At 38.1% G+C, this 22126-nt stretch overlaps 1 long non-coding RNA gene across 1 annotated transcript; it reads right to left on the bottom strand.

The window, feature by feature from the left end:
• Window positions 1–1549: 1549 nt before the first annotated feature.
• Window positions 1550–17808, bottom strand: LOC121111388. Its single transcript, XR_005861912.1, has 3 exons — window positions 17748–17808; window positions 4462–4595; window positions 1550–3907 (listed from the first exon to the last, which is right to left on the bottom strand). It is a non-coding gene; the product is annotated as an uncharacterized LOC121111388 (long non-coding RNA).
• Window positions 17809–22126: the final 4318 nt, after the last annotated feature.

The raw sequence follows: 22126 nt of genomic DNA, 5'->3' as shown, positions 1-22126 counted from the left end.
GAATATTATAGTGAGTTTGTTTCAGTGTTTTGCTCAGAAGAAAGAAAGATAAATACTAAGGGCTCCTTATGTTCCCAGTTTGGGAATTTTTTGTATTGTTTTCTACTCAGTTAACATGGATTTTGTCTAAACCACTAGAAGAGTGCTTGCACAGTAGATGGGTTTTGCAGTACAGCACTGCTGAGTTCAACAACCGATCAAATGACAACAAATCTCTATTATTAAAAAGGCTATGTGGGATTATAATGAATATTTGTCACAGTAAGCATATAAGTGTTTAATTCTAGATTGGAAATAAGATCGTAGAGTTCTTTATTTCATGAGAGCTTCAAATGGTGAATAAAAGAGTAATTGATATGATTGTTTTATCTACATAAGATTATTCTTTTAAATTGCTTCTTTTTATTATAATCATAAAACAGCACATAAAGAAAGACTACCTTTGATATTTCATGTGTGTGCCAACAGTTTTATGTCTTATTATTTCTGAAAATTCTGACTAAGCATCATATAATACAAATGTTTATAGTCTTTTTTTTTCTTTTCACTTTCTTTCTTATGACTAGAGAAAAATAGAACAAGGATCTACCTTCCTCTTTTAATTGAAGATTGTCAATACAGAGGAAATGTTTTAGAGCATTCTCTTTGTTTTATTTCAATTTAGTTTCTTATTGCATTGTCCCTTTTCAACGGTTAATTTCTGGAACTATTCAAGTCTTAAGCATCCTATGATGTTTACAGAAGTTACTTCTTTCCCAATCATCAATTTCAACACATTTTTCTCTTCCAGCATTTGTAGCAAATTAATTTCATTTAGGTCACTCTCATTCAGAACAAGAAAATACCACTTTTAGCACACACACACACACGCAAAAAACAAAAAACCAACCCTATCTATGTTGATTTTAAAAGCAAATGCAGAATGTAATTTTCGACACAGTAGTACCACTAATTCTGCTCACCCCTGCTCTCTTAAAAAAGGTTTTGTTTGCTTTTTAAATCTTTGTGTGTCAGAATCAATGAAGGAAAAAAGAAAGGAGAGGAGAGGAGAGGAGAGGAGAGGAGAGGAGAGGAGAGGAGAGGAGAGGAGAGGAGAGGAGAGGAGAGGAGAGGAGAGGAGAGGAGAGGAGAGGAGAGGAGAGGAGAGGAGAGGAGAGGAGAGGAGAGGAGAGGAGAGGAGAGGAGAGGAGAGGAGAGGAGAGGAGAGGGAAAGGCAAGAGGAGAGGAGAGGGAAAGGCGAAGGGAAGGGAAGGGAAGGGAAGGGAAGGGAAGGGAAGGGAAGGGAAGGGAAGGGAAGGGAAGGGAAGGGAAGGGAAGGGAAGGGAAGGGAAGGGAAGGGAAGGGAAGGGAAGGGAAGGGAAGGGAAGGGAAGGGAAGGGAAGGGAAGGGAAGGGAAGGGAAGGGAAGGGAAGGAAAGGAAAGGGAAAGGAAAGGGAAGGAAGGAAGGGAAGGGAAAGGAAGGGAAAGGAAGGAAAGGAAAGGAAAGGAAAGGAAAGGAAAGGAAAGGAAAGGAAAGGAAAGGAAAGGAAAGGAAAGGAAAGGAAAGGAAAGGAAAGAAGAAAAGTTTCATTTGATTTTTGCAATATTTCTGTAAGTTTACAGAACTTTGCCATATTCTGAAATATTGTTACTGTAAGAATCCATAAAGAAACCTGTCACTAAGGAAAAGTAAACATTAATGACTCTTTAAGCTTCCATAATTAGTCTGTTTTGTGCAAAATAATCTGAGAACAATAATAAACATGGATGGCAATGCCTATTTCCTTTGTTCGATGCCTTCAGCATTTCTGTGCTGGAGAAAGATGAAGGCTGCTCCAAAAGTAATGCCTCCTTTTTTATGATGTTGACCCACACCATCAGAGGTAGATGTTGGTAGTATGGCAGCGGAGGTTTAACCTTCGTGATGATATCTCATTGCATTTATTTGCCGTACGACAGATGGCAGCAAAGGGGCAATCTGACAGAATGTTGTCTGTCATGGAAGTGCATATGAAGCAAAGGTGTAGTACTGAATTCCTCCATGCAGAAAAAAATGTCACACATTGGCATTCATCAACACTTGCTGAATGTCTGTGGAGACCAAACCGTGGATGTGAGCACAGTGATGGGTGAGTGGTGTGTTTCAGCAGTGGCAAAAGCAACAGTTGGTCACCTCCACCAGTGCAGATTGTTACAAGCAGGGCATGTTAGATCGAGTTCATTGCTGCCAAAGATGCACAGCTAATGGTTGTGACTATGTTGAAAACGAGTTTTGTAGCTGAGAATCTGCTCTATCAAATACTGTTATTGTTTTCCTTGTATCCGTTGTAGTTTCCAGGGAATAGATGGCATTACTTTTGGAACAACCTACATAACTTTAAGCTCTTCCAGTGGAGCTAATCCAGAAGATCCTTAATGCCAACATGAAGCCGTCTTGTCTGCTTTTTACAAGTTGTCCCAATAGTTGTGTTCCCCCTGTTAGTGCACCACCAGAACTCCAACATTTTGGAGTGGTACTAAATAAATCACTGAAGTGCTAAAAATACAAATGCAGATAGACAGAAGACAGTAGTTCATGGAAACACCTCATGCGAAGCTAAAAGCAGCTGTGCTAATTAAACAGTAACTATGTTCTGTGGGCTTCTTCCAGAACAACAGTATCTGGCTGTCACAGAAAACACAGTTTCTCAATGTGTAGCATCACCTTCTGTGCTGAAGGGAAAGCAGTGCGTCTTGGTGGTAGGGAGCTGATTTGCAGCAGGTAACGTATAGCTTAAAGATGGATGACAGAGGGGAATGGCTATAAGTTATGGACCTGTTTGGATAAATGCTACCTCAGCAAGTAGCTGGGTAATATAGCTAGAGACTGCATTATCTTTACTGTGGAAACTGTGCTCCTGAGGGGGCTGGAGAAAATCTGGTAGCTATTACTTTTACAGTTCCTTTGAAGCTGCGCAGAAAAAGTTTGCTCACTTGAGGCGCCCACAATTTTTGTAATGTCTTCATGAATTTACGGTAAAACATTTAATTTTTCTTGGGTCAGATTCTGCCATCTCATTTGGAGCTCTGATTTTTCCCAGGTACGGTTGCACTGTTGTTGGTAAATGTGACAGAATCTCTCCTATGCTGAGAGAATTGTTACAATACTGCAGCGAAAAGCAGGATTATGAACATCAGGGTTAAATGTACAAAGCCCAGTTCATGGTCCAGACTTTCAAATTCTCTATTTCAGAATAAATAATATGACAGAAAGATTGCTTCACATTACGTGGTTTGTGAATCAAACCTTCTGACCTAGTTAATTCAGTAATACAGGTGTGTCTGTTTTTCTATTTTTCAGCAGCATGAACAGCATAGGGGAAGACAAAACACTTTTTTAATCCTAAAAGTAAATGGAAATATATTGAGCGAAAGACAGCAAGGGGTTTACTGAATGCTTTTATGCAACAATCTTGTTGAACTGAAAAGAAAGAAAAGTTAACCTATTAAATTCTACTCTCCAAATTGTCAGCTGTATTTTCATTTTAAAATTATACAGATTTTAGTACAGAGAAACATTGTACAAGCTCTTACAATTTTGCAGTACCTACACAGTGCTTCTCAGAAGCATCTATCATCAGAAATCCTTATATCCCTGATCACTGTGGGAAACATTACAGTGGTTATATACATATATAAACAAACAAAATGACAACAACCAACACCACAAAGCAGTGTTATGCAATGTAGTAAGTAGAAAAATGATTTTGAAAAAGCATACCTAAAAATTCGGAAGTTCATGGCATAACTCAAAGTGAAAGATAGCTAAGGAGCTTTGTTTTCCAACCTCCTGAAAGTTGGTCAGCAATGGGAGCAGACCAAATTGCTCACATCTTGAATAGATCCAAGGATGGATATGATGTGCAACATGATAACATCCTTGGATTTCCTAAAAAAGGAAAAGGGTTTTCAGTATGTGTTGTTTCTCTATTGCACTCTCAACATGGACTAATGTGTAGGGGTTAGATCTGCCCTGCTTTTGAAGAAGTAGTGAGAGAAAAAGTAAACAGGAAAGGCACAGATTTAGGAGAAGCAATCTCCTAGCTTTGCAAGCCTATCCACATTTTCAAGACAATGCAAAGAGGACAGAATAATGAATGTATGCAACCTTTGTTGGTTTCTCCATGGAAGGCAGTAAGGTACTTCTGGTACATGTCTAGCCACTGACTGTGATCTGACCATGAGAAAGGTAAAAGCATTGCACAAAGCATCCTTGACAGTAGCTTGACCATAGTGTGATTTCCCAGCTTAGAGTGAAAATATTTCTGAACGTTTTCAGGAAGTTAATTCACTCTGTTTCTCACTTGTTTAATCTTTTTTTTCAGTAAGCCATCATGAACTTCACTGAAAAGTCAATTACTGTCAGGGAACATCTTCCTTGATAAGGTGTGCTGTAGGAACAGCTCCATGTGCAAAGTTTTAACTAACAAATGTTTTGTGTACCTCGAGTAGCAGGAGAGGGATGAGTGTTGCATGTATCAATCCTGTGTTCCACAGCAGAAAGTCTTGCTAGGTTTCTCTCAGGATGTTCAGTCCAGTTCACTGCAATGGCAGAGTACTCTTTGGGAAGGACAGTTCTATAACAGGAGACACATTACAGTGCAGCATGTACTTCACTGTAAGAGTTTGGTGTGTATACTATGTTCATTTTTTAATGTTCATAAGGATGTCAGATTCCGTTGAGACTTTAGACATGACTCGTGTGCATTGGTTTTGGCTAGATGCTCTCTGACCAGGTCCTTCTCAACCAATTGGAAGTCTTCCTTTCCTCAAACTCTCTCTTAACTCCAGGGTCTGGGACTCCTGAGGGCTAGTCTTAGCACTGATGACTGAAGGCATTCAGAATCTCCACCTTCTCAGTGTCCTGATACCAGGGCACCCTTCTCATTTTGTAGGGCACCCATACTTTCCCTACTCTTCCTTCTACTGTTGACATAGATATGAAAAAAAAAAAAAAAAGTTTCTTGTTATTCCTTGCCACCTTTGCAAGGTTTAACTCTATCATCCTATGATTACTGTGCCCAAGATGACCTCCAACCAACAAATCACCCTCAAGACCTTCCCTGCTAACAAGCATCAGGTCAAGTGGAGTTTTCCCCAGCTGGTTTTTGCACAAAAATAAATACAATATTGGGATAAAATTAAGTAATGTTTATCATTGCATCTTTGATCACTCAGTAGTATCACTAATGCAATATAGTACTGAGGTTTTCACAGAAAGGTTTTTGTATTCCTTTATGTGAAAAATTCTGCTAAATATTAAGAAGTCATTAGAGGTACTGAGAGATGGGTCTCCAGTGGTATGTAATGATCTTTTTTGGTACACTGTCAAGAACTTTAACATCAAGTCCCATACCACCTTATAGTTGTCCCATTGAGAATAAATAAAAAACAAAAGTTGAGAACAATCTAGTTATTTTTCATAACTGCTGTATCTTCCAGCATTCAAAAACAACCTAGAGAAACACAATCACCCGATGAGGCATTCTTATCTTGAACACCTTTAGACACCTCTTAGACAAGAGATCTATAAAGAGGAAAAAAGGTGGTATAAATCCACCTTTTTTTTTTTTTTCTAAAATAATGTCACTTTTAAATTGGGGGAGAAAATAATCAAGGGAATGGGAAATAAACAGATATGTTAAAAAAAGAACAAATAAAAACAGAGGATTTGGGATAAAGTTGGAGTTTCACAGACTAATTAGAAGGACAAGATTCCTTTATGGCCCTGTGATTATTTTCTAGTAAACACAGTCTAATCTTTTCATAGTTTTCTGGCTTGCACGTAAAAGGAGAAGTGAAATGATTGGATGCTCTTAATGAATAAAACAAAAATGTTTGGATGAGAGGGACTGGGCTGATATAGTCTACCTGGGTATTCAAGAGTTTTCAGTGATGTTTCTCATCAAAGTTTTCTGAAACTATTACAGCGTCAAGCATCAAGAAGGTGGATGAAAAGATGGACAAGAACTGATCTTCAAACAGAGGAATAGTTTTCACAATGGAACGAAATAATTGGTGGTGCTTGTGGTTTTAAGTATATTCAGTACTAAACAGGAATGGATAACATATGGTGTTGTGACAAGCTTTCTGATGATGCACAATTATCTAAAGTGGTGAAGATTAAACTGACTCTTTAATCTGGAGAAGAGACATCTGATACAGAGGTAACAGAGTATGAAATCAAAAGTGGCATAGAGAAAGTTGTTAAGTGTTCTTTCTTTCTAGTACAAACAGGATCAGTGGTTTCAACACATAAGAAGAGGCAGTTCTTCACATTGTACTTAAGATGTGGAGATTAAAGCAAAGAAAGCTTTAGAGGGTAAAAGCTCATGAGGTTATCCAAAGCAAGTGGGAAATTCAAAGAAGGGAAAAAAAAAAAAAGTAATTAATTCTGTCAAATATAAAGACTCCTCTTCTGGCTCAGGAGGGAAAACCTCTAATTCACAGGAAACCACCAGTAGAAAAAATTGGTACTACTGTGCACTGGTAGCTTCCTCAGGCATCTGTTTTAGTCACTGTGGAAGACAAGACCCAGGAGGAGATGTGAGGTTTGTGGTTTTTTTATGACCAATTTATATGAGCTAATAAGATCAGGAGTTCTTAATCAGACCGACAATTCAGATCTTTTTCTGTCTGATCTTAAACAAGTGCCTGAGTCAACACAGGAAATTATTTATTCTGTAGTTTAAAACTTAATTTTGTGCTGATGTGTATAGATAATTCCCCTTGTTCAGCCAAAACAAATATGAAATGCCATTCCCAGGCTCATCTTTAAAATATGTTCAAGAAAGTTGATGGGTAAATCTCTCTCTGATGCCAGTAGCAAATTACTTTCTAGATAGCATTGTTCTCCTCTCAGTTTGTTATTCCTCCAGTTTTGTAAACAAATCATAGCAAACTAATTTTTAAAAAGTCATCTGAATAAATGTTGCATTTGAAAATGAAATGCCATGTGTATAAATCTCCTAATAACTAAAGAAAGTAGTTGACTGAGTTTTCATTACAAAAACTAATGGATGGCATTATTACTAGATGATGCTTCTGATTTTAATAAAAATTCTTCCCTATGCAATATGACTGCAGCAAATAATACTTATTTGTCTAGCTCTATTGTAGATACTTTCTAGTCTCCTACTAATTAATGTTGTCTCACATTTGAATTTCATTTATATTGTTATTCTAGCCCAAAAAGTTGGACTGGTTCACAGCTGCTAAATGTCTATAAACATTAATCTCTTGAAATAAATAATGTAAGTAAAAAAAACTCAGAGAAAACTAGTATTCCCAAATTCATAACCATCAGCATTACTTCCACATAAACTGGACCAATTCTTTGATGAATCCACTTGAAAACTATTAACTGCAGATGGGAGAAATAAGATCAAATGGATATTCCAGAAAGTATTTCTTAGGAACTGAATGACAAACTCAAGAAGGGAAGGTTTAGGTTGGATGTCAGGGGGGAGTTCTTCACAGTGAGTGTGGTGAGGTGCTGGAACAGGCTGCCCAGGGAGGTTGTGGATACTCCGTTCCTGGAGGTGTTTAAGGCTGGGTTGGATGAGACTGGGCAATCTGATTTAGCGCCTGATCTAGCAGCTGGTAATCCTGCCTCTGGCAGGGGAGTTGGAACTTGATGATCCTTGGGGTCACTTCCAACCCAAGCCATTCTACGATTCTATGACAACTGTTCTCTACTTGGTCATCTCTTTAAGAACCAACCTTTTTATTTTTGATCTTCCCTTCATTATCTTTGCTGTCACAGTTAATTAGTTTTTCTCAAGAGTTTATGTAATTTGTTGCTACAGAGAACAAAAGAATTCAGAGTCTACAGAAATAATTCCTTGAGAGAAAGGAGTATACTTTAAATGGAAAAACAGACTAGTCCTGCCTACATCTGGTTGCATTACCAGTTATCCCTTTGTTTAGTTATCCTATTGAAACAAACAAACAAACAAACAAAATCATTCTGAAGAGCTGACACTAAGCACTAGCATATTTAGGTTCAATATTAGACAAAATAACATGAAAAAAGGAAGCAACAGAAGCATAATCAGAAAATGGAACTCACGTAGCCTCATCAAAATTAATAATTTATCAGAAAACAAGTTCAATAGGATGGAACAGAAGCAATAAACAGAAAACTTTAAGAATAGCTGAAGTTAAAAGAAAAAATCCAAAGAAAATTAAAATGCTTTTAAAAATTAAAATTAAAAATTAAAATGTGTTTTGGTTTTTTGTTATGTCAGAAGAGGAGAAATGTGTCTCTATACAAATGAGAATTTTCAAAAGTGTATCAATATAGAGAACAGATATAACATCGTCACGTTTTGCATTTACGATAATTGTGTACTCCATTGCATGCCATTTTTTAATCTCTCTGCCTTTAATCCTTTGAATAAGAATAGCATTTTGTACAGCATATTTTGGTAGATTATGCAGAATCTTGATACATTTTCTACACTGAAAAAAATAAGTAAAAATCTATGCCTTTTTAATGAAAGTTTGTATACTACTTTACTAAAATCTCCATGGGAATTATTACCAGGAAATAAGACTATTTATTCTTCTTTCCATTTTATTTTATCTATTTTATTTTATCTTATCTGTAATGCCATCACATGGCATAAACAGGACAGCTAGATGGTCAGCATGAATTTTGTGGGAAAGGCTGCAGATATTGTATAGATGTTAGCAAAATTTTGACACAGTTTCCCACAGCATCCTCCTGGAGAAACTGACTGCTCATGGCCTAAATGGACATATGCTTCTCTAGGTAGAAAACTGGTTTGGTGGTTGGACCCAAAGAGCTGTGGAGTTCCCTATGGCTCAGTATTGGTGTCAGTTGTCTTTATTGTCTTTATCAGCGATCTGGACAAGGGGACCAAGTGCATATTCAATAAATTTGCAGATGACCCCAAGTGAAGCAGAAATGTTAATCTGCTTGAGAGTAGGAACACTCTATAAAGGGATCTGGATAAACTGGATAGATAGGCTGAGTACAACTGCACAAAACAGAACAAAGCTAAGGATCAGGTTCTGCACTTGGATCACACCAATGGCATGCAACACTACAGGTTGGAGGAAGAGTGACTGGAAAGCTGTGTGATGGAAAAGGACCTGGGAGTACTGGTCAACAGACAGTTGAATATGAGCCAGCAGTGTGCTCAGGTGACCAAGAAGACCAGTGGCATCCTGACTTGTACCAAAAATAGTGTGGCCAGAAGGACTAGGGAGATGATTGTTCCACTGTGCTTAGCTCTGGTGATAATTCTCAAATACTGCATTCAGTTTTGAGCCCCTCACTACAAGAAAGACGTTGAGGTCATGAAGCATGTCCAGAGAAGGGCAACAAAACTGTGAAAGGTCTGGAGCACAAGTCTTATGAGAAGCATATGAGGGAACTGGGATGGTTGTTTGGAGAAGAGGAGGCTCAGGGGAGACATTATAGCTCTCTACAACTCCCTGAAAGGACGTTGTAACGAGGTGGGGGTTTGCCTCTTCTCTCAAGTAGCACGAGATAGGATGAGATGGCTTCAAGTTGCACCAGGGGAGATTTAAGTTGGATATTAGGAAAAAATTTCTTTTCAGACAGGGTGGTTATGCATTGAAACAGGCTGCCCAAAGAAGTTCCTGTGGGTAGTTAGCAGACATGTAGACATAGTGCTTGGGATATGGTTTAGTGGTAGGTAAACCATCAGGCTTGATGACCTTAGAGGTCTTTTCCAAACTAAAAATTCTATGATTCTATTATTTATTTTTTCTGTCCTTATTAGATTCTGTCCTTATTAGACACCAAAGAATTGAGATGTTCCTAGAAACACATCTCTCTGAAGTAAGTACTGTTTACCTGAAACTGAGAAATGAGATTAAGAGGCTATTGCTAAAGACAAAACAGTCATGTCATTTGTTAATGAAAATACATTTCCAAATCTTATTTTGTGTTTGAAAACTCCATACATCTTCAGGCTATGTTGTTCTAAAGTTGCATTCTTTAAAAAAAAAAAAAAGAAACAAACAAAAAGTAAGAAACATCTCCTTCATAATAAAAGAAAGAAGCTTGTAAGAGATAACACTGGCATTAACAATGTATTATTAGAGATTCATCTAAAAAATAATATCCTGTGTTAATTTATCATGGAAAGCTAACAGCATTCTAACTTGAGACAAAAATATGGTTCTTTGGAGTTTTAGAAATGTTCTTGTTTAAGATAAATGTTTCTATTGCTCACAAAATAGGGAAAAAAATGAGTCAGAAAATCTGATTGTCGAATCAAAAAAATCACTGTGTGTCATACTTCTCTTTTTAAGCTTTTTTTTTTTTTTTTTTCCTGTGTGTGTGTGTGAAAGTGATTATTGTATTGTACTGGAATTTTCTTCAAATCTTCTGACCTGTACTGTAAGTCTCCCCATGTCTAAGATACCTGCCAAACAATCTTACACAGTGTTTGAAGATAATAACAGAGGATGGGAAAACTGCACTGAAAGGCTCTCAAGATGAAAGGCAGAGATCTGTAGTGCTTTGATGAAGGCTACTAGTTAGTGTATGCAATTGAAGATTGATATACCTGTGAACAAAAAAGCCACAAGGATCAGAGGAGCAGGAACTAGTAGAGGAACACTGGGAACCTGGTCAGGTGAAATCAGAGCCTCATGACTAATCAGCCCAAGTAAGGGGTTGGGTGATCCCATGCAAGAAAGATTCCTCCCACATGAGGCAGAAGACAAATTTTCCTTCTGAGTGCCTGTGATCTGAAATGGGGTAGGGATGGGATATGAGATTCATAACAGGATTCAAGGGAAGAACACTTGAGGAGACTTACTGTGGGAGATGTAGAACATACTGTAGGACTATGTCAATGTGCAGTACCTAATATGGGACATTTAAAGGTTGGGCAATAGGTGAGAAAAGATAAAGATCAAAGTGAGTTGAAAGATAAGGGGAATAAGGGAGACAGCAGGTTGTGAACAGAATGCAAGTCAGTATGGTTTTCTTCCTAAGCCATCCACTTTGATCACTGCAGTCTATCATACATTTTCACTAAATCCTATACCTGCCATCTGTATGTGAGCACTCTCCGAGTGGCTATAAATCAATCAGTATAGGTGCATGCTGGAAAACCTCAAGCTGGACTAGCCATCAGGAACTGGAGTGGGATTGTGAACATACGGGCTGTAGGCCCAGGGAGGATGGGGGATCTTAGACAAACACACACATTCATATACAATATTTTTACTAGTGAATTTTATCTCTGATTTGCTGGAGAAGATGAACTAGAATTGGGCCATCTGTGCTGTTCATGCCTATCTGAGTGCTGTGTGTGTGGCTGCTGGTAGAGGCACTGTTTGCTGCCTGAGTGGATCTATGTCTGGTCACGTAAGTGAATATACAGTAAATGTCTGTGTGAGCCTGCTGAGAGTACACAGCTGAGCTGGGGACAAGGAACTACAGAGGGGTCACAGCTACCATGTATCTGTTAGACTCAGAAACCCCCAGCATCAATCACAAACCTCTACTGATGCTACAAATTACTGCAGGTATAACACTGAGCCACCACCGACCAGTTCTGCATGGCCAATGATTTCTAAAACTGTCAGTCTTACTGTAATTTCTATAATAGTATTCTGGCAAATAAATAAAGAAATAAATGAGTACTTGCATACTACAAACATCATTTCTGGCTGTTACCAACTTTCTTTTCTAATGGACCTTGAGATTCATTGTGATGTAACAGGTTTGGGGTTTGATCAACACATTATAACAAAAATTATAAAGAGCTATAGTATTTTATGCCAAAAAATATGAATTCCTTCATATGTATATCTGTATTTTTCTGTCAGGTGATCTGAAAGGCATATTCTTTCTAACAAAGCTTTTTGTTTCTGAAAGGAAACTAACTTACTAAAGTAGTAGTATTTAGCTACTGTGCTGATCATACTGATTTATATATTGCAAATATAGTCATAAGGAAGTCAAAAGTAAGAAGAAACCTTGCATTTTTCTTCAAATCTTCTGACTTGAACTATAAGTCTCCCCATGTCTAAGATACCTGCCAAACAATCTTACACAGTGTTTGAAGATAATAACAGAGGATGGGAAAACTGACAAATGTCATCTGCAAGTTGGAGCTACCTATTCTGCTACATAACTGTGTTACTTTAACATTTGTAGTAGCAGTTAATTTCATTTTGTGCAACATCTCCTTATCAGAGTGTCATCATTTGAAACTTTCAAGTTACTATTAAATTTTGTGATGAGTAACAATCATTTCTTAAGGCTTCATGTTATTCAAGCTTGAGTCTGATCTTACTACAAATTTTCAAATGACAGTTCTGCTACAACAAATTATCAAATTATAAAGCAAATATATTTTTTTTTATAGTGAGAAGTTGATATTTCCACAAGCAGACTAGAAAATGTGCAAGATCTTTCAGCCATTCTTACCAAATATTGATTTAGCTGCCCTAGGCAGTCATCTCCTTTATCTACCTGGGAGAGGTCAAGTTCTGAAGTTCCAATAAAAAAAGCATTGGACAGTACCAGTACCATATTGCACAAGAAAAAAGTACTTAAAAATAGTGTGGTTAGTCTTTCTTTGATTTTTTTTCTTGATTGTTTTTGTTGTTGTTTTTTGTTGTTGTTGTTGCTTGTTTGTTTGTTTTTTTTAGCAGAAAGAGACAGATAACTCAGCAACTGCAAGTACTGCATTCAGCTCTGGGGTATACAATAGCAGAAGGTCATGGACCAGTTGGAGTGTGTCCAGAGGAGGCTGTGATCAGAGGGCTGGAAGAGGGGATAGGAGAGTTTGGCTTGTTCAGCCTGGAGAAGAGAAGGCTCCAGAGAGACCTTGTTGCAGCCTTACAGTACCTAAAGGTATGCCTACAAGAAAGCTGGAGATGGACTTCATCATGATAATTTTCTTCATAAAGGTTCATAAGATGCTGTGATTTGGATTTAGGATAAGAATAATGTTGATAACACAAGAATGTTTTGGTTATTGCTGAGCAGTGCCGCACAGAGCAAAAGAGTTTTCAGTTTCTTGTGCAGCCCTGTAGCAAGGAGGCTGGGAGTGCACAAGGATATGGGAGGGGACACAAACAGAACAGCTGACCCCAACTTACCAAACCGATACCCCATGCCACAGGACATCGTGCTCAGCCATAACAGCTCAGGTAAAGAAGGAGAAAGAGCAGGGAGGGATGTTTGTAGCAATGGCATTTGTCTTCCCAATAAATGGTTGCACATGGTGAGCCATACTTTTCTGGAAGTGGCTGAACATCTTCCCAACAATGGGAAGTAGTGAATTAATTCCTTATCTTGCTTGGCTGGTGCACGTGGATTTTACTTTCCTAGAAAACAGTCTTTATCTCAAACCTTGAGTCCTCATAATTTTACCTTTCCAGTTCTCTCTTCAAGCCCATCTGGGGAAAGTGAGCAAGCAGCTGTGTGGTGCTGAGTTGCCTGCTGGGGTTATACCACAACATGAAGTAATGCCCTTAAAACGAAAGATGGCAGATTTCTAATAGATATAAGAAAGAAATTCTTCACTGGAACAAGCTGACTGAAGAAGTCATGGCTGCCTCCTGCCTTCCTCCTGGAAGTGTACGAAGTCATCTAGGATGGGGCTTTGAACAACCTGGTCTAGGGGGAAGTGTCCTTGCCCACAGCAGGAGTCTGGAACTGGATGATCTTTAAAGTTCATTCCAAGCTAAACCATTCTGTGATTCTATTTTATGCTGCTTACTTCTAAGAGGAGAAGTTTCTATGATGAAAAGCCATTTATCTCCCTTGTTTATTTCCTTGATGTTTATGAACAAGTTTTAGAAGCAAAACCAAAACTTTGCATTGCTTAAATTTAATAACAGAAGTACACGATAATAATTTATTGGATAAATTACCAAGCAGAGTGCACTCCTCTCAGGTATGAAATGATATCTTAAAGGGCTGATCTTTTACAGAACACTGTAGAATACTGACTTAAATGTTAAATTTCTGCTCAATTCAAAGATAGCAACAAAGAAGTAATTGCCATAAAGTTAAGGCATGCACACAATAGTTTCCTTGTTCAAATCTTACAAACTTCATTTATCTTTATTAGGTGGAGGGAAAAAAAAAAAAAGAAGAAATGCTAGGAACACTAGGAAAAAAGCAAAAGCTGGATGCTATTTCAAATTCCTTTTTCCCCAAATTCAAGTCTCACACTGTATTCCCCTGTCTGACGTCATCACAGCACTCTGTCTAACTTAGGGCACATTTAGTGCACTTCAGTTGCTGTATAGCATGGATCTATTAGAGCCATGATCTTCTGTAAATGATCTTCAGCCAATGTTTAGGATAGCAGTACAAGACTCTACAAGGGACACTTGCATACTACATTGTGATTCAGTTGTGGAATTTAAAACTCACATGAGAATCAGTGACAAGTAATCAGCTGCAGCAACATGGAGATAAGGGTAAACTAATAAACAATTAACTAACTTTATTAGAGAACATTATCTTCCATGACTCACTTCTAGGTGCTCATTGCCATCCTTCTACAAGCATTTTTTGCTCTCTCTGATCTCCAAGTTTACCCATCCACCAAATAGACCAGGATAAAACAGACCCAGGCTAGAAGTCAGTGTTGTATGTAGGAATAGCTCAATCCATAACTGGCATGGCTTTACACAGAAGATATTTACTGATATACTCGAGCTTGTTGATGTAAAGTTACATAAGCCTACAGAAAGTTTAACAATTTAACATAGGCAACATTTTCAGATCCTAGCTATTAAAGGAAAATCTGAGGTCCTCCCGCCTGTTTCTGTACATAGAGGGATCGCTGCCGTCTATTTGCTAAACATCTGAACAGAAAGGAAGAATAAATAAATAAATAAAATACACCTTTGTTTGGATAACAAAGGGACAATGCGGTAGTAGACAAGTTTTGGCTTTGCAAATAATTCTCTCTTAAATGACTAAGTATTTAAATCAGTGAAGGTGCTCACAAGGTAACTAAATATAAATTTGGAAGATCGATTATCATTAACTCATACGATTTACTTTTTTTTTTTTAATTTTGATTACTTATTTCTTATACTAATTTACTTTTTCTTTTCAGGAAACATATTTTGAAAGTAAATAATTTCCACAGATATTTTTAGTAGTATGAAAGAAGAAATAAGTCTGGATTTCAAATGTTGTAGAAATATGAATTGCAATTTAATTTTTTTATGACATGTCAAAATAATTATTAATTAATGGAGCAATGAAACACCAGTTGTTATTCTAATTCACCGTGACTTGATAACACACAGTCTCTTTTCCCCAGAGAAGCTCATTTCTGAGTACGTCAGTACTGGTATAATGGGAAAAGTTGGAACACTGTTCTGTAACTCAACCCAATTTGCTGCACTTTTATCAACAAGTTCCTTTTGCATGGACATTCATGAGAAAGAAGTAGAATAAAAGTTTCATTCAGATTATTTATACCAAAATACTGAGACAGTAGTATTTACTGCAAGGTGTCTTGAACTCCTGAATAATAACCTCTAAAAAATGCCTATCGTTCAGAATTTAAATAAATATATATAGAAAGCTTTGAAACAGCAGTCTAGATATCTGATGATGCTACAAGGACTTGTAATTTAGGACCATTTGACCATCAGACGTTTTTTCCTAAAATGTCTAACAGTTTCTTCACTTTCAGATTAAAAAAAAAAAAAAAAAGCTGAAAAAACTGATTCTTTAATTACTGCTTACTTGTTAATATTTTTTTTTTATTTTCATCACTGAGCTCTCATCATTTATCATTTTGGACACAAGAAAAAAAGAGAGATTAAATATCTTTATGGAAAATAGCAGAACAACCTAATGAATCAGCCTGATTAAGGATTTATCAGTTAGCTTCCCAGCACAGCGTTCACTAGTTAAGTATTCTGAAGGGAGTCAGATAATCTGCCCGTTTTTCTACCTTCCTTATTCCTTACACAGTAAGAGTAAGATTGATTCCTGTAGTGTGAGGAGTAGTAATGCAGTGAGCAACATTTACAGGTCTGATTCATTGTAGGGGATGGCATGCATTATGCACTACAAATGGAAGTACATAAATTACAAAGCAAATTATCCTTGGTTACCGAATAACTCTGATATTTTATCACAAATACAGAAATTATAGCTGTTAATGGTGGAATGTTTCAAATATACTGCTTTTTGCAGAAGTGTTCTTGTTAAGAAGGAAAATATATGCATAGTATGAGTAACGGAACGAGCAAAATCACAGTCACTTCAAAACAGAAGTTTTCCCTCATTTTGCACAGCTAGCCATGTTCACTGGGCACAAAAGATAGAGGCAAACTCGTGGCAGACAGCAAGAGGCAAGTAGATGGCTTGTTTTTTTGTTTTTAATCTACCATGCATGTTTAATATCTTCAAGTCCTGCTTAATATCTTGAAGTCCTGCTTAACAACACAGCTATAACTGCTGTGTTGCAGGAATGCACTCACTTATCTTTGAAAGAGAAGAGAGAACTGTGACAAAAGTTTATGGGCAACACAATACAAGGGTTGAAATTTTATGCAAAAGAGCACCAGTCTGAACAGAATCTGAGAATCCTCCTACAGGAAAGATACCTTTAAACAGAAAAGAACTCCTGGTCCTTCTGCTTACTGTAGAATCTTGCATCACGGTTACAGACTTGAAATAGCACATTCAAAAGATATGTCTGCTCATTTTCACATCAGAGTATAAATCCAGAGACTGAAACCTTTGATCTCACAAACCACAGTACAGGAGATGAGTCAAAGTCCATTGACCACAAGAATCAAAGAGTAGAGTCTGGTTCAAAGCCAAACTGTGAGCGCTTTCTGAACTTTCTTCTAATAACTGTTCGAAAATAATTGGATACAGTTAACAATGAAAATAAGTTAAAACAGATAAAACCAACAAAAATAACAAACAAATCATCTCTGTGAGTTCCCTTTCACACTTTAGCGAAAATGTGCCAATCATTGAGTGTAACTGAGTTAAATATATGGACATAGAGAACACTCCAGTACAAATTACAATAAAAGTAGACTATTTTTGGATTTAGCAACATCGTACAAGATTTGTGCAAAACTGCCAAAATATTTGAGCTGACACTCTGTAAATGCTAGTGTTGGTATACTATTTTTTTTCCAAACAGAACTGTTATTCTGCAAATGTTACTCTACAGGTTTATTGTATTAAATTTTAATAATGTATAAAATTTATCCTTTCCAATTTTCAGGCACCATCAAAATAATAATAATAATCCAATATCTCATAACCACAGAAAGAAACTGATTCTATAGGCTTTTGATGACTCATACAGCTATTGCTTTTCAACACTGGAAACACCAGAGAAAAGGAAAGTCTGCTAACAAATCCATTCCATTATTTTTCTGGACTACAGTGATTTTCCACCAATTAACCTTCTCATGAAGAAATGCAAAGCTCATCATTTCTTCTGCTCTTAATTAAAATTTTGTGAAACTGTCTCGCTCCAATTTATAGGAGGGAGAGGAGGTTCTTTGTAATATGTATGCCCGGCGTGAGATTAAGAAACAACGGTTCAAATGATGGTCCGACCAGCTTATTACAAATGTTAATAAGGGAGATGAAGAAAGGGGAGGACAGACACTATTACGGATTGGGGTGATGGGGAAGGGAAGGTGAGCGATAGAAAAGATAGAAAGAAGCAGGAATTGCGTAAAGCAGGGATAGTCACCACCAGGATCCAGCAGCAGTCCCGTTGCACGACGTTCCGACGGTCCGAGGCCGAAGGGCAGGAGCAGCGAGGCCGGTCTTGGGCAACGAGAGGGTGCAGGTACCGCGTGGGTCCAGGAAGAAGCCGCAGAGTAAGTCTGGGAGGAAGCAGCAGGTCTCAGGTAGCAGGCCCAGGGAAGTCCGTCAGTATACGGTCCGTAGAGAAGGATCTGAAGGTAGAAACCTCGAGTCCGTCGTGGTGAGGGATCTGATGGCAGAAACCCTTCACCGGTCTGTCGTGGTGAGAGATAAACCTCTAGTCCGCCGTGGTTGTTGGACCCTCTTTTGTCCTCCATTTTCTCCTGCCTACGTGACATCCCTGGGTGCTTGAGCAAGAGTCACGTGCATACCTCCTGAGATGGCCATCTTCCTCGAGATAAGTCCACACAAAAAGACCGTTTCCCGGCCATTAGCAGCAGCTTATCTCTCTCTCGTTGCCCCTGGCCTTGTCCATCTGTGCTCCTTAGAGGATTTCACAATCCTTAGCCAGGACCTGTCCATCAGTGTCCTCAAGACAAAAGATTTCTGTACCTTTGCCCAGGACTTGCCTGGACTTGTTCCTCAGCAAACTTTGAGTCAATGATATAAAAGAATAGTCTCTTACAGAAGCATTATTATGTTTTAAGTCTTAGAGAACTGTATCAACATGTCCAAAATATATAATTCTGGAGCAGCCTCTCCTTTGTCTCATTCCATTCCTTTCCTTTCCTTATTGTGCCATGCGAAAAGAAAAAAAAAAAAAAAAGTGGAATAAAAAAAGTGCACCTTTTTAGGAAGCCTACTATTCTTAACAAAATCAGTGTACTCCCCTAGTTAATGATAGCTATAACAGCAAAACAGGAGATTCAGAAGTATTCTCCCTGGTGGTTCCACAGCAGTCAGGGATGAGAGTTTAATATTACCCCGGTAGTAATGGCAGGTAATGTAAAACAAGTACAGACAGAATCATAGAATCACTCAGGTTGGAAAAGGCCTTAAAGATCATCGAGTCCAACCATAACCTAACCATACTACCCTAACTCTAACAACCCACCGCTAAATCACGTCCCTGAGCAGCACATCTTAATGGTTTTTAAACACATTCAGGGATGGTGACTCAAACACCTCCCTGGGGAGCCCGTTCTAGTGCTTAACAACCCTTTCTGTAAAGAAGTGTTTCCTAATAACAACCTAAACTTACTCTGGTGCAAAGAAGAAATAAGAAATCCTAGGTGCAAGTTTCAGGTTCACTGGTTACTGTATGGACAAGAGGTGGTCAGTTTTAAATTTGTCCTGCACATGGAGATGGATAAAACATAAGCATTGTTTTGCCTCCTTTGACAGCAAGAGTTGGTTCTTCTTTACCCACCTGTGTAGGAAATCCCAATGTGAGATTTAGACAAATGTAAGCCATACTTTAAGTACAAATGTACTCATAGTTTTCTATAAAATATTATTTAAAGGGACAGAAGCCACCTTTGAAGCTTCCCTTGCACGAGTGAAAAGTTTATTCAGTTTCTTCAGAAGAGACAAAATCATCTGAAATATCTCTTCAGCTGTTACATTTTTACTGAATAGAACAGAGCAAAGCAGATGTGCAACCTGACGATTAAGAACTACAGGAACAACTCAAGAACAAACTCTTCTGCTATTGTTTCTCTAGCAGATGCCTCTGACAACTGTAAACTCCAAGTATACTAATAAAAATCAGTCAGCGTCAGTTTGCCTTGAACTCAAACATAATTGTATTAAACTTGTGTAAAAGTATGCCTGTGAAATATAACGCTGTGATGTCACTGTCAGGCACCACACATAAATACTTCATAAAGTACCTGAGCAATGTGATTCCAAAGGGGCAAACAAAAGATGGGCACAGCTGCATCTGGATTTTAAAAGCTGGAAGTTAAAGAAAGAAGCAGATAAGCACTAGGGGTGGCAAGCAGGTAGAACTTCCTGACAAATGCATGTGAGGGATGGCTAGTGCAACCAAACCCAAGGCAACCAGCAACCACAGTAGGCAAGATCTTCTTTAAGAGAGATAATAACAGCACAGAAAGTGAAGAAAAGGTAGAATAGGAAGAGAATTCATTTTTCACCCAACTTCTCAGTTCACTTTCCTGATGACAACTAAGTTGCAATTAAGACCATCGATTTCAGCGCTTGCTCTGTGGTGCTGTAAACAGAGAGCTGATTTAGAATATGAGAGACAAAAACAGTCATTTTTGCATTTGAAGGGATAATCATCATTAAGCACAAGTAATTAGCACAATGTGCATTGCTAATGAATGAATGTAATAAATATTTTTTAAAAAAAGATTAACTGTCTTGCTGAACCTAAATGCTTTTAGCACACTGACCTCCAGGTGTTAATATACATGTATTAATTGCAACATCCATTGCTGGTCATTTGTACTGGCTTTAGTCTATAGACTAAGTAGGAGAAAACAAAGAGAAACTGCTGTATGTGCAGATACTCTCATTACTGACTCTGCCTGTCTTCAGCTAAAACCACTGATTTCAGTAGCTGGAAGGACACTGTACTTCCAAGTTCAATTCCAAAAGTGACTTCAGTGCACACTGATCTATGGATTCCTGTTTGTATATTTAACTATGGAAAGCAGTTGTTTCTTGATTAGCATGTATTGTGTGAAGAATACCACTGTTTTACTGACAGTATGTCGCTGCAGTTAACTGGTGCAGAAAATGGCTCCTCAAAAATTTTTGCAGCTTATCAGCTTTGAACAAACACTTGAAAAGGTAATGTCATTATGATAAATGTTTAACTTGATAGGAAAAAAAAAAAAGTTGTTTGGGGTTTTCATTTGTTTATTTTGATTTAATTCCATTGCATTTGTTTGTTTTTAATATTTATGTGGCCAAATCATTATGAGGGGACAAATGCTCCACAGTACAATCTAAGTGGAAGTAATAAAAACAATCAAACAAACCACAACAACAAAACACGAAACAATTGCCTAAAAATTGGAAGTATAACGGCATAATAAATAGAAGTAGGGGATCTGTTGCAAACTACTTAATGAGCTTTATTATTTTTTGTTCAGAAAAAAAGCAAACATCTGTATAACTAAACAATCGTTTCTCCAATTTTCTTAGATTTCTCTGGTCTAATTTTGAAGTGCATTTTTATGACTTCTTGATTTACTTTTTAACCCTAATCCCATCATGATAGATGATGAATGATTTCATTACACAGAAATAAATGTGGAAAGTCAAATTCATGTATTTATTACCATTTCAAAAGCGTATCTTACATTATACATGACAAGGAAAGGACAGGTGTAACAAGACTAAAGCCAAGTGAAGTTGTGATTGGGAAAAGTCAACACAGACTTTCTGAAGGCCACACTTGCTGGACTAACCACATTACCCTCTACAACAAAGTAAAACTTCTTGTGGACAGTGGGGAGAGCAATGGATATTGTTCAACATATTGTTTTATTTCAGCAAAGCATTTGGCACTGTTTCCCACAGACAAACTGGTAACATACAGACTAGATGAGTGGTCTGTGAGATGAGCAGGGAACTGGCAGACGAGCTACACTCAGAGGGCTTTTGCTCAGTCTGGCAGCTAGTCAAGTGGGTTCCTCTAGGGATCCATACTAGGCCCTATGAGGTTCACCACCTTCATAAATAGCCTGTGTGCTGAAATTAAAAGCACCTTCCCAAAGTTTGCTGATGACACTAAGATAGACGGTGAAGTGGGAACATTAGAAGGAAATCCAAGCACAGATATAGACTGGGCACGGTATGGCTTGAGAGCAGCCCTGAGGAGAAGGATTTTGGGGTTTAGGTTGATTGAAGACTCAACATGAGCCATCAGTGTGTGCATGTAGCCCAGAAGGCCAACCGTATCCTGCGTTGCATCAAGAGAAGTGTGACTAGCACGTCTAGAGACGTGATGCTCCCCTTCTACTCTGCCCTCTTGAGACCCCACCTGGAGCACTGCATCCAGTTCCGGAGCCCCCAACACAAGAAGGACATGGAGCTGCTAGAGCAGGTCCAGAGGAGGGCCACAAAGATGATCAGAGGGCTGGAGCACCTCCTCTACTGAGGACAGGCTGAGAGAGCTGGAGCTTTTCAACACGGAGAAGAGAAGGCTCCAGGGGGATCTTATAACAGCCTTCTAGTACCTGCAGGGGGCCTACAGGAAAGCTTGAGTGGGACTTTATATAAGGACATGTAGCAAGAGGACAAGGAGAAATGATATTAAACTGGAAGAGGGTAGATTTAGACTAGTAATTAGAATGAAATTCTTTACTGTGTCGGTGGTGAGGCACTGGAACAGGTTGCTTAGTGAGGTTGTGGATGCCTCCTCCCTGGAGGCATTCAAAGCCAGGCTGG

This window comes from Gallus gallus, chromosome 8 (genome assembly GCF_016699485.2).
Source record: "Gallus gallus isolate bGalGal1 chromosome 8, bGalGal1.mat.broiler.GRCg7b, whole genome shotgun sequence".
In the NCBI taxonomy this organism is placed as follows: domain Eukaryota; kingdom Metazoa; phylum Chordata; class Aves; order Galliformes; family Phasianidae; genus Gallus; species Gallus gallus.
The sequence above is the reverse complement of the archived record's forward strand: the minus strand, read 5'-3'. Positions and strand labels throughout refer to the sequence as shown.